Genomic DNA, 13,925 nt, shown 5'->3' with positions numbered 1-13,925 from the left:
GCAGAGGATTCTGCTTTCCAAAATATTAAAATAAAATCTAAATAATTAAAGATCTAAGGAAAGAAGAAAAAAAATGCTGTTTAACACGATTTGCAGGGGCTGCAGAGGTTTTATAGGATGTGAAGCTCAGCAGTCCACCATGTTGGCTAATCCTATGCAAAATTTAGTGTCATGTGTAATTGGACATCTGGTATCTTTAGTAACTTGTGGGAACGCCTTAAATCTCATGTTTTTATTTCCTTGACTGCAATATTCTTGAAGGAGTGTCTGAGTGCCTGGGTGCAGTTTGGTTTCATTAGGAAAGACTCTAATGGGTAATGAATTGCAAGACCAATAGTTCTTTGAATGTATCACAGGTTATTAGGCAGTTTGCATAACCTGTATGGCAGGAACTTGTTAGGTCTCACAATCCCCACAAGGCCAGGAATGGGCACCCAAAATCAAACAATTTTTCTTATATGAGACGCTGCAGCCCTTCTCTTTCTCATCTCTGAAACAGTTCCAATAATCCCAAGAGCTGTGTTAAATACTAACTTGTTAATCCACTTTGTCTTGAAATGATAGAGCGCTCCATAAAAGACAAGTGACATTTATAGAAGTTCCTCTGATTGTGGTTTCATGAAGAAGGTGAGCCAAAGATGCTACTTAAAATGTTGCTGTATAAAAACCAGCTATTGCATGCTTAACCATTCACTGCAGAAAGAATTGACAGGGAGGCTGCATGTAAATGACTCAGTTAATTACATGCAGTAATGACCTCAGTTAGTTGCATGTTAGTTTAAAATATCCATTGAGAAAGAATATTACACTGCTGTGTTTTACCTCCATTTTTTGGCACTGTTACACACTTTTCAGGACTCCATTTATTTTTTTAAGCCCACTGAAATCCTATGTAATAGATATATATGAAGTTTTCTGTTGAAATTATTATTCTGGCCTTTCCACTAGCTCAAAATTTCTTCTTATCAAAGACCAAGCATGATTTTCCTATGAAGAATTGCAAGCACACACACACACATACACAAAGCCATCATCACAGAATCATGTAGGTCTGAGGGGACCTCCTGAGCTCTGTGGTCCAACTCCCTGCTCAGACAGAACAGGTTGCTCAGGGCTTTGTTCAGTTATGTTTTATATTGCTCCCAGAAGAGCCTGTCCCTGCCCATCACTCCACTAAAGTGAGCTGTCACTTCATGGCTGTAATCCTGCTGAGGTCATGGCTCTGGAACTGCTCTTAGACTTTTAATTTCTCCTGTTTGCTTCCCGTGCTCTGTGCATGTGGGTTCAATCTTCTTTTACTTTCAGGAGAGATGCAGAGTATTCCTAGAGCTGGTCACACCACCTTTTGAAATGCCTGTGGGTTTCCATTGCCTGTATTATTAGCAAGATCCCTTGCCCACCAGAGGGAAGTATTCCAAGCATATGGTGGCAGAGAACAGAGCAAGGAATAGGATTTGGGCTGATCAGTCTTTGTCCACAGCTATGCTGATATAACTTGTAATTGCAAATGCTGTTATTCAGTAAGTTCAGTGGGTAGATGTAAATAAACTGATTATGTGTTCAGATACTGCTTTACAAGATGCACAAATGTGCATCAGCTGTTGAAAGGTGGCCCCTCTGTGGTTTTGTTTTGTTGTTTTTACTTCTTCCATTTCCTGAGAGAGGGAGAGAATCAGGAGACGAGTGAGATTAAGGCTACTTTGTGCTGAAAACCCCTGATGTTATTTGCTGTAAATATGCATTATAGTAGTTGAGATAAAAACTTAGAAAATCTACATTAAAGTAAAATGCAAAGTAAATTAAAAAAAGAGCAAAACTGCCTTGTGTATTCTTTCTATCTTAAAAAAGAAAAAAGTATGAAAAATGAGACTGTGTCTGGAAAGAGATTAAGATACTCCAGATGGCTGCTTAAAAAAAAATAATTAAAATGGGGGTGGAGAAAGTCAAGAAGAAACAGTTTCTATTGACTTGTTATTTCTTTTTTGGAAAGGTCATTGAAAATTTACACAGTGACAAAATAACAGTCCAATTAGTACCTGTCCTGTAAAACTAAATGTTAATTTATTTCAGATTCTCCTCTATTGACAAGTGGGACTGATATTCAAGATGGACTTCTCTACATGAGTGCAGGGCAAAAATTACCAGAGCAGTTATGAGTTTCTATAGCAATTGCTGTCAATTTTCAAACTGTAAAGAAAACAGATATTATTGAAAACTATCTGTAGGTTTATTTTGTAGGAAGATTCTTCTTTTAATTATATTTCTGATAGCTGTAAAAGAAACTATTTCATCATGAGAGTAAATCTTAAAAGCACAGCGGCCCCTTTATCTGGCACTTAAAAAAAATTCCCAGTGGAAAATAGTATTTCATTAATTGGAATTATAGAATTAAGGGGTCTAACACTTCTTTTATCATTCATTTCTTAGGTGTCAGTGGCTTTACCTTTCCAAAATTAAGGTCGGTGCATAACAAGAGATTAATTAATAAATATGGAAGAGGATTATTAGAGAACTAGTGACTTTTTTTGAGAATCTCTTTAATAAGGGGATTTAAATTGCAGTTCTTCAACTGAGCAAGAGAAATTATTTTTCTTAGTATATTCACTGCTCCACAAAGTAAAGGAGATGAACGGTCTATCTCTGATAATTCATTTAACTATGCAGTGAATTAAAACACCATGTAATCAAAGCAGTATCCTTTCCTTTAGGTTGTATGTTTATCAGAATATTTCCATTCATATAGTTCATGAGGAAGATAGAAAACTCACAGAGTGAAGGTGGGATCTGTCCCACTGAGGTTTTCTGATACTCACACACAGAGATTGCACACTGGAGCACATCTCTCTTTGTGGTCTGTCTTCCATGCCCCTGCCTGTGCATGGAACAAGGTGATGTTTGGTGAAGAAGGAACTTTTCCATATATTTACTGAGGTCTGTGTCTTTTTTGTTTTTTCCTCTGTTTTGATCAGTGGCCATCAGATTATGTAGTGCTTTAGTTTTGAGCCAACTTCTGGTCAAGTCTAATTATATCTTTAGCCCACCTTACTTGCATGTTTGACTGCTCATCTCCTCTCTAAAGGATACTGTTGTTTCAGGAGGAGGAAAAGGCATACATGATGTGTCTGTGTTCAGTAAATAGTACTCCCTTTCTCAGAGGCTGTTTATTTAGCTCTGGCTTCCTCCAAAAACTTCCAGTAAGTGCAGGCTCTCTGGTACCATGACTTGCTCCAGGCTGAACTCATCCAGTGCTCTCCATGAGGTGGGCATGGCTGAGCCAGGCTCTCTGCAGGGCAGCCCAGGGCTGTGGGCATCCGTCAGCACCTTGTCAGGACACAGGAGGCTCAATCCCTTTAAACCTTCCTCTGTGTCCCAGCAAGGCAGAGAGAGAAACCTCCATGGCTGGAAAGTCAGCATGCTGGGAGGAACCCCTGTTGGATGGAGGAGGGTTAGGAATGTTTAGGAAGCAAAGGACGTTGCTAAGTTTACTTCTTCACTGTCTGATTCAGTTTCCTGGATGATCATCCATCTGTGGATGAATTCAAACTGTGAGGTGGAGGATTCCACTCATACAAGTGTCTGCCTCACTATGGCAGGAGTTGGAAAGCATGAAATGGGGGCCTTTAATGACAGCAGGCAAGAACAGTCTGTGCAGTTGAATGCTACTCTGCCTTCTCTTCCTTCCTGAGCAAAAAAGTTGAGTGTAGCAGCATCTCTGAACTCGAACTTCTTGCATGTGGCCACTCACTGTGCACTCTTTGTTGTCCCAGTGTCTGACTTGGGACCATGGGGTCTGATTTGCAGAAGTGTTGAGTGCTCACAGCTGTAGTTGTAGGAATAGGGAGCAGTCCTTTGAACATACTAAACCCCATGTCATGCTTGGTGCAGAAACAGCAGGCCCCAAGTATTTCAGATTTGGAGCACAATTATCAGATGCTTTTGATCTTTAAGTCTCTATGACCAAGCTGCAAGACAGGGGACAGTAATCCTTCCTCAACTCACAGAGACATGCAGAAGAAGAAGAGGGGAAAAAAAAGTCTTAAATATTTTGCAAGCATTTAAATATTGTGGAACTGGGATCATAAAAGAAAGAATGTGTCTTCAGGGCTCTGCTTGAATATTGCTCAGTGCAAAAGACACTTGGGAAACATGTTCAGCAATGCAAGGAATGCAGGCAGGGATCATTAACCATTGTCTCTTCTCGGTGCTGAACAGAGCAAAGTCTTGTGGAAAGATTAATTCTTGTTTGCCTCATTGAAGACAGCATGGTAATATATTGCCAAGATGAGAGCATCTTAGTGTTCCTCAGGCAACCTTAATTCTGGCATTTCAGAATATCTGAATGTGTCATTGAAACACCGAGTGTTGTGTTAAGGCTCACTTTTGTGGGCCATTTTCTGGTTGTTTTAAATTGAAAACTGAAAAATGGAAGTATTCTGTTGTATATCATCATGTTCTTATGAGTCATCAGTGTAATACAATTACAAGTTTTGTAGAGTAATTCTCCGTGTATGTACCTCTATTACAGATACAAAATATTTGATATAATTGAGAATTTATATGAACATAGTGGGAGAAAAATGTTGGGTTTTTTTTTCAAGCAGCTGTGAAAGATTGAATGCTTTATGTGGCAGTCTTTGAATTTTTTCTGAGGAAAATCCCTCCTCCTTCAAAAACAAATACAGCTGTTCTGTCAGCTGGATGTGCTCAATGTGTCAGTAACTGAGTGTAACACATAATGTCATATAACTGAGTGTAACACATGTAACACACACCCTGTGTCATGGAGAGGGTGGCCACTATAGGTGTGTTGTGAATGTACTTCATACCAGCAGAAACAACGTGTTGCTGCTGAACTTGTGCTGACACAGGCCATGAACAGGTACATTGTTGAGAAGAATCTCTTCAAGTTTTACCAGTTTGCTCTGTTGGGGGCACATTACTCTTGTCTAGTTTGGTAGTATTTTGGTTTTCATTTTAGCAAAGCAGATATTCCTCTGGGTGTCCATCATGACTGGGAAAATGGCCTGGAGTGTAAAATGGGGCACTTTGCTATTGGGGGCACTTTGCTATTGGGGGCACTTTGCTATTGGGGGCACTTTGCTATTGGGGGCACTTTGCTATTGGCACACTTTGCTAGGAAATGCCATTAAAGATGGATAGCATAAAACTGGGATTTAAAAGTGCCCATTTTAAAACTACATATAAACTGAGGGTAAAGCAAGTTCTTACATTCTATTGATTTAATTTACTGCAGGGTTGTTGTAGTCATGCCATTTTGCTACAAAGAACTGCAGAGCATAATCTGCTTCGTTTGTATATTTTACTGCTTGTATATCTGTTTTCATAGTGTTTTACATGCCTTGTCAGCTGCATGGCAAGAGTGAGCAAGAAGCCTCTGCAAAATGCTAAGTTGCTTCCACAAATTATTTCAAGGACTTCAAGCAAAACCTTTTCTTGCATCTTTTCCTAAGTTTTTCTTATATAGTTCAGATAAGACTTCACAATTTTACATTTCTTCCAAATCCAACAGTATAGAAGCTGGTAGTACTGTATTGTATCCTTTTCATGCCAACTTCTAATATAATTTATGTCACTTTTTAAAGAATCATTATATTTCAGAAAAAAAAAGAAAGTACTCCTGCTACAGGTCGTGACTTTCATACAAATTAGAAAGTAAATGAAAAAGAGTTACTTTAAGGAACAATTGCTTCATCCTCAATATTTTCGTCACCTGCTTCATATGGAGATGGTGGGTTAATTTTAAAAATAATCAGTAATTTAAATGTCTTACTCATAAGCAAGAAGAACTTGGAGTTCTGGCTGTATTACATATGGTGGCCTTGTAGTATTACAGATGAATAAGATGAAATAAATTACATAGGTTATAATTTTTTAGTGTCTATAGGTACTTGATGTGATGCAGAAAGAGGGAAATAAATATAAGAGAGTAATTGGAACTTAATTTCCATTGTATTTGAATCATATGAGTTCCAAAGTTGTGAAAGAAGTTGCTAGAATTGAGGAAACTAATTAAAAGAAATCAGAGAAAGAAATCCAAAAGAGATTAGCATAAGGTGATTGCTCTGAGATGAAAGATGTTTTTCTTCTCTCCCTTGTAATTATACAATTATGATTGTTTCATGATAAAACTTGAAGCTGAAATGGATACATGGGGTCAAATTCATCTAATCTACTTTACATGTCTGAAAGTTAAGTGTTTATCTGTACATTTCTTGTGCTAGTGTGAATAATTATTGGTGATATTTTTCTTCCCATTTACAGTAGAACTGAAGGATCTGGTTTAGACCAGATACTTAGCAATCTGTAGTAGTGAAGGAGCCAACAGTGTCCCCCAGAATTATGCTTCTCAGCATCTTCTTGCAGGTATCTTTGCTTCTGTTTGGAAGCCTTCCCAAATTCAAAGAGAACACACTAGGAGCCATCAAGTTGTAAATCATAGAACCAATTGGGTTGGAGAAGACCTCCGAGATCATCAAGTCCAACCCTTGGGCCAAATGACCAGGTTTGATTCAAAGCATGAACAGAGTAGGAGTGAGAATTCTTTTACCTGGAGTGGAAACTCTTCATTTGCTGCCCCCAGAGGAGCTCTGGATGTGGCAGTGCCATTCCAAAGTGTCACTGAGCACGTGTAGGGTGAGGCACAACTCCAGTTCTTGCCCTGGTGATGCAGTTCAAAGGGTCGTGGCCACACTGAAGTCAAGCAGTGCACTACGAGCTGTTCGTAAGTTCAGGTTTTGCTCATCTTAGTGTTTCTGGGAACATGAGGATGAGAGGAAATAGAGGAGATTTTAGGCCCAGGCAGAGGAGAGGGTCATGGCTCACTGTCTTTTCCTGAGACACAAAACCGAGTCTCCTGAGGTGTCCATTAGTGCTGCAGCTGTATCCTTCTCCTTTTATGCATGCCTTGTGTACAAAATGTACCAGCAGCCTACACTGTTGTATTTGAGCACCCATAGCTGTGTTAGAGGTGCAGATAAAGGTATTTGCAGGTGTCCAGGTAGACAAATGCCAATGGAAACACTATACTCAGGAGCAATATAAAGAGAAATGCAAAAGAACCCTTTGTGACATTGTTTGCAAATCCTGTTTGGTAGTGTCTATAATTATATATTTGAATCATTCCTATGTCTTTAGTAGCATGAGACCTATTGATGGAAAAGATTTTGTCCAGGAATGTGCAGTGGTCATATTTTTTCAGATGAGAGATCAATAAGCAGGTGTAGGTTGGGAATAAAATTACGCTTTGAAGAGCCGTTTGGGAGCAAAAGTAAGGAATGTCCTTGGAGTTGTTGTAGCACAGGGCTGATGGAGAAGTTTCTGTAGCAAGAAGAAAGGAAATCTGGAGGTGCTTCTCAACAAAATTTTCCCTGCCTGTGCTATATGATAATACAATTAGGTACACCTGGAGCTTTCATGTTGTGGTTTTTTTTAAATAAATAAATCTTGTGTACCTGGGACCTTGTCAGACCTGTGCAGTGGGTTCTGTTGGAGTTCATAGGGTATGGATGCTGCACTTCAGTATGAAATCTTCTTACAGCTTTACCATCTGAAGAAGTATTGATAGAGAGATTTTGATATTCAGCAATTCACATTTATTATGTCTTACCTAAATCATTCTAGGAAAGGAAGGTCTGTTATTCCAACCCCAGCTATAAGACAAGTGGTATCTACATGATCATGAAGCTTTTGACGACTTTCTTCCCTAGAATAAGTTTGTGGCAGAAGAGTTAAATCATAAATTTTATCTATTATTTTTATATACTGTAGAGCCAAGGAGCCCCAGTCAGAAGCCCCAGGTAGGTGCTGTAGAAACACAAAATATGGTGTCAGTCCCTGCCTGTAGAAGTGGAATTTATTGTACAGTGTCAGGCTTTCAGATAACCATGAGAGTGTGCTGTTATCAGCTGAACATGTTTTTAACCTTTTGATATATATTTGCGGGTGTTCTGGCTGTTCTGATTCTCGAAGAAGAATATCAAACAGATGCTAAGAGTATACTGTGCTATGATAGATAAACTGCTGCCTGTGTATCTTTTGAGGATGTCTTAATCTCTTGAAGATTGTATCACGTTGTGGTGGTCTTTGCGTTCTTGTTCTTGTTCTGTCTGTTGTTCTGGAAGAACAAACCAGTTTTATAAGACACTAAACAGTCAACTTTGGTGAAATTTTGCCAAGGAAGTGACATCTGGGGGCAATGAATATATTTGAAGGGAATTTGTCCAGCTGTACTTATACCCCTGAAGAAATGAGATTCATAATTGAATTTCTGATCTCTACTATAGACCTGGTCTTTCTGCCAAGTGGCAATCCCTCATGTATTTCTTTATAGCTGTTATTTTTTTTCCAAATCTACATGGCCCGAGTGTCTAGGGAGATTTAACAGTATTAAAAGCTATTAAAAGACCCAAAACCTCAAAATTCAACTTTGTCTGAATGGACAAAACATTAAGAAAGGAATTGCAGCTTGCTTTTACATACACAGAACAAAAAGAGCAGTCCTGGAGCCTGCAGGCAGAGCCAAGGGAAATAGTCCCAAGGAGTCGAGGCAGTTTTTGCTCTGTGAAATAAATTAGGACAGCAAATTGCACTGTCATCTGTGGAGATTGTCCAGTCTTGAGACAGGGATAAGGGAAAAGTCATTTGTTCAGCTATGTAGGCTGAAGTATGGAGAAAAGGAAGACCATATACTATAAAAGTGTTTCTAGTTATTCACTAATGTATTGCTCTCAGGAGTTAAGTGGATACTTTATCTTGCATGATTCAAAAGGTTGAATGCTACTGCTGTGTATGGTTATGAACTCTGAAAAAACATCCTAGAGTTTAAGTAAGATTCTGTTCAGTGGTGGGTTTGCCACTGATTTTATTGTGAATGTTTAGGAGGGAATGTGGGAATGGGAGAGATGGCCTCTGGCAAAGGTAGGAAGATGGAAAGAAGCAAAGAAGGAAGACTGAGGAATTCATAAAGCAGAGAGCTAAAAAGAATTGGAAACTAAGAGTATCAGTTTGAGGTGGGGAAAAATAGGGGAAGTTCCTCCTTGCTGTTTTTTTTTTTTGTTCACTGTTTCCTCTTTTTGCTAAACTAGTTTTCCTGTCTTCTTCTCTGGTTATCCATTTCTCCCTATCAGAAATTTTTCCCTCCCAGCTATTTGGCCTGGAACAATACTGGTAATAAGGTAGAATGAATGTTACATACATATTGGAAGAAAGCAGAATCCTGTGGATGGCTTCCCTGGGTAGAAACTTTTTAAACAGGCTCTTCCTTTAGTATGTTGGCAGCTCTTTGGGTTATAAAACAAAAATAAACATACTTATTAAAAACTTATTCAAAGCCTTTAAAGTTCTTTTGCTTAGTTTTCAAATGAAGAGAACAGAACAGATCAGTCTGACCCAGGAGACACAGCTGTAGTCTCAAAGTGACTATTATTGTTAGAAAATTATTCCACATATGAGATTTAGAAAGATAAGTTCTCTTTCCACAGAATTGGCATAATTGAATGTTTACTTCTCTCCTTGAGTTCTTGAGGAGTGGCTTTCTTAGCATGCATGGTCTGAAAGCCAGTCCTCATTTTGGGATGTAATTTAAACTGAATTGCACACAGGAACCTGAATGCATCAGTTTAACAGAGTTACAAGAGAACAATATGACAGGTTTAATTTTGCTTTCAGTGAAGAGAGAAGGTCAGAGAAAACTCTGTTAAACTTTTTGGCCTTGGTTGCTGAACATCTCAGCCATCTGACTCTTCTCTGTTAGGCTGAAAACTTAGTATTATTTTTTGGCATGTAAAACCTTTGACTCCCAACATACGAGAGTTTTATATAAAGTAGGAAGTAATTTAAATGGGCTTATTTTTAGTGTAAGCATGGTTTGCCTCATTGCTGTGGCATTCATGTAGAATGAGCATTCCTAGGCTCTGGCAATAAGTATTTATTTTGCAGAAGCTGTTTATCAAAACCATATTCATCACCTGTCCATTAATTCCCAGAGCTTGAATGTGAGCACAGGTGTTTGTTTCCAGAATTTGATGTTTGGTGTCAAGTCACATGTTCATTATGTCTATAATGAAGCTCTGACTTTGGTAAAAAGTGGTTTGTAGTCTGTATGTCCTTGAGAATTTGTTCACCTCTCTTTCCACCATTTTAGTTCCAGAATTTGCTCTATTAACAATCACAGTTTGGACTGAAAGAAGGAGATCAAATTCAGGTCTTTGCTTCTGGAACTCATCCCAGATTTCAGCTACTCACACTTGGGGTATATTAATTTTTGGGCATTTTGTGAAGAACACCTTGTATGCAGGCTGTTGTGTGCTCTGGACTTTGCCTCAATCCAAGATCAAAATTTAATTTCTTTCACTTCTCAGTAACTGCTGAGTATAACAGTTTGAAGACCCAATTTAGGCCCTATTGAGAGAAAGATTTCTTTATTGGCAGTTTTACAGAAGTAGCAAAAATTCTTAAATAAAGGCCAGTAGAGATTTAAAAATGACTGGAATGTAAACCAAAAGGGCTTTGTCAACCTGTTTCTTATAATATGCTGCAAAATATGCCTTAAAATCATTGTTCAGGGCAGAATGTCTTGCCTTGCACTCCTTGAGTAGGTGTTTCTGTCTGTGGGTGTTTCTGAGAATTCAGGGCAATATAATCTATAAATTCTGGCAGGTCATTATGATATGTGCTTTAGTGAATAATTAGGAAAATTCCCATCCTGAATGATCCAATTTCTCTGGCATTTAACTTTGCTTTTTTGGAGAGCTGCTTGTTCCATCTACATTTACGAGTAAAGTGTTTCACCTGGGCTTTAGGCTTAAGACCAGGACAACTAGATGTGACTTAAGAAGGAGGATAAGGATCTTGACATCTTCTGTAAGACACAGCTGTGATGATGCAACCTTGTGACATCAGATTTTGTCTGTCTCAACTGCCACTGTGGGAAGCCACTCAAACCATTTCATCCTTCGCTCTTCCATCCTTGGCTACCTGACAAGCAAAGCTTCCAGCAATTTTCTTCTGGTGGGCAGTCAGATTTTTGTGGCAGCAGGAGCCTGGCAGTGTCCAAACCTTTGAGTCTGGGAAAGCTGGTGTGTAAGGAAAGCTTTATCTGCTGGGCTGTGTTATTTCAAGCAGTGATGCTCTGATTGCCCCACCAGGTCCCTGGAATCTGCTGCTTTGACCAGGTCTTCTCATCAGAACCTCAACTTATTTTTTGCCACATTTTAAGCTATTCTGTGTTCATTCTTTCTGTCATGTTGACTCACATTCACTTGACTTCTTTGCATGATATTTGCCAGAATTCAGTGCGTTTAAACACGCCTTTGTGCTGGGAAAAACTCTGTGTTGCTTTCTCACTCAACAGGATGACCACCTCCAAGTTTAATTTCTAAGCCACCTACCTGGTCATTTCCAGTCAGAAATATGTTTAGAAGCATGTTGAGTGCCCCAAGATAGTTGTTCAGATGTTTTAAGTCAATGTTGCATTATCTTGGACCTTTACAAATAGGAAGTTGGAGGTCAGAGACAAACTAACTGAAGATGCAGAGTGCAGTGAAGATGTGCTAGCACTGATTTGAGGAGGAATTTTAACAATCTGAATTTTCCTTTTTCTTTTCTCTTTTTTTCCCCCCTCTGAGGAGAGGCAATTCTTCACTGATACAGCTTTCACTGCAGACACTTGAGAAGTTTGTGGTACGAAGGCTGGTAATTGTACGACAGTCATCCAAAAGACAAGTTTGGTGTTTAGGTGTTAATTCATAGCTTGGATGACAAAGCTCAGAGCTGGCAGCAGATAGCAGATTTTTTTTGTCTGCTACAAAGTGCAAGAGCCTTTCATGTGTGCCAGTCCTTCTTAAAAAAAACCCCAAACAAAACAGCCCCCCCCCAAAAAAAAACCAAAACAAAACCACAAACCCACAAACAAAGAAAATAAGAAATTGCCAATATAAAATCAAAACATTCATTGAGGAATTGAATCCCAAGTCAATTTGGTGTAAAGTGTGAGGGGAAAAAACATTACAGTGAAAACCATTCGTACATCAAAAAATAAAAAGTCACAAGTCTTAAGTGTAAAGCTCTGCTAATCAGAATATACACGTGTTCTAATCTTCTGTCACATTCCTTTTTTTCTTGCCTGATGTACCAGTAATCATCACTAATGTGGGGGAGGAGGAGCATCACCCCTATCATGTATACTTAAATGAGCATCAGTAAATTAATTAATGCTGATGCTTAATCCGGCATTTTTAGCTTTCAGGTTTAATGCTTTTGTTGAGATTAAGTAGTGACCACTCAGAAGCCTCATGGATATTGCTACAGGTGCTCTACTTTGCTCTGGAGGAGGGGGTGGAGTGTGTTGATCAGCCTACAGCAATACTCATAGTATGTGAAAGTCTGGCACTTCTGAAATGAATAGTTTTGTCACTGAGGCAGCAATCAATGATCCTGGAAAGGCAAGATGAAAGTTTGGGGAAGCAACAAGATTGCAGTGAATTATCTTCCCTTTTTCATAGCCATAAAAATGTAATTACTGTAATATACTGGTGTATGGAGAGAAATAGTCCTTTCATTTTGGAAAAGAAACAGTTTATGGTTTATGCCTAAAGTCAAAACTCAGAATCCTGCCCAACCACAAATTTCAAAACATTCTGTGTAGTCACTATTCTTCCTCTAGAAATAACTCAACCAACAGTACCAAGCTTTGTAGTTCTTCCTGTGGTAGCACATATTGTTTTGATCAGCTCTGTCATGAGGTACATTTTGGCCTCACACCCACTCCTCTGTTTCTTAGGACTTCCACAACTCAGGTGACAAACCCTCTGCTTTCAAAGGTCAGAAAGTGCAAAATCTTGCCTTATGAGCACATGAGAAGGGACAAGGCAGAATGCCCAGATTTCCCTGTGAAGTTCTCTTACCTGAGATTAGCTCATTTGCTTAAAACTTGGTTGTAATAATGCCACGGGCATGGGTTCAATCCCCTGTGTGGGCCACTGACTGAAGAGTTGGACTCGATGATCCTTGTGGGTCCCTTCTGACTCAGAATAGTCTGGGATTCTGTGAGAAAGTTAACCAAATTCCTATGCCAGTGCAATACTGCTGAGGCTGCAGGTGAGGCACAGGCAGGTTCTGCTGAGGCCCTGTTATTCCTGAAAAATAGGCAGGTTCAAAGCAATTAATCGAAATGAAGTGACAAGTGTGTCTCTTTTTCCAAGCTTGTTTTGCCTGCCTCTATTTAAACTGTTTAGTCGAAACATTAAACATGACAGTGTAGCTCAGGATGTCATTAGCCCCCAAATAATGGGAACTGTTGCCTTTCTGATAGCAGAGACATCAGAAAGTAGACTTCTCCTTCTGGAAAGCAGAATCCTGCTTCCAGCCTCCTGCATGATGGTGGGGAAGTTGCCAACCTCAAAAGTTTCCAAAAAATTAGTTTAAATTGATATAGGTCCAAGCTGGTGTGGCCCTTGTCTAGATGCATAGCTATGAGATGTACAGTGATGTTATCTGACTCAGAGCCAAGTCTGTCACGCATGCACAGATCCTTTCAGCATAAGTGTGTTTATTTAGGTGTTTGTTTAAGTTTTTAAAAGCTCTGAGCCTTTGCCAGGGCTGCTGGGCTCTCAGCTTATTTGAAAATCAGTAGAATGATGGCTAAACATAGAGTTAGTTCCTGGTGGTGAAAAAATCCCTGTTTAATGTCTCAGTGCTCCTGCCCTGTAAATGAAGGAAGGTATGAATATTTACTTTCCTGACAGAAATGTTGCATCATTAATATCTGTACAGCTCATCTTTATTAAATATTCTTGTCTTTTCATATTTAGTGCTGCATAAAAGAGAATTGTGTATGTGGGAGCAGTGGCTTTTCCCAGGAGCAGCAGCTCAGGAGTTCCCTGGTTGGAGGTGTGATGCTAATGCAA

The 13,925-nt window shown here is 39.2% G+C and overlaps 1 protein-coding gene across 10 annotated transcripts in view; it reads left to right on the top strand.

The window, feature by feature from the left end:
* Positions 1-13,925, top strand: part of FARS2 (phenylalanyl-tRNA synthetase 2, mitochondrial) — a 229,127-nt gene that overhangs the window by 121,916 nt on the left and 93,286 nt on the right. The window lies entirely within an intron of this gene.

This window comes from Pithys albifrons, chromosome 4 (assembly GCF_047495875.1).
Source record: "Pithys albifrons albifrons isolate INPA30051 chromosome 4, PitAlb_v1, whole genome shotgun sequence".
NCBI classification, from domain to species: domain Eukaryota; kingdom Metazoa; phylum Chordata; class Aves; order Passeriformes; family Thamnophilidae; genus Pithys; species Pithys albifrons.
The sequence above is the reverse complement of the archived record's forward strand: the minus strand, read 5'-3'. Positions and strand labels throughout refer to the sequence as shown.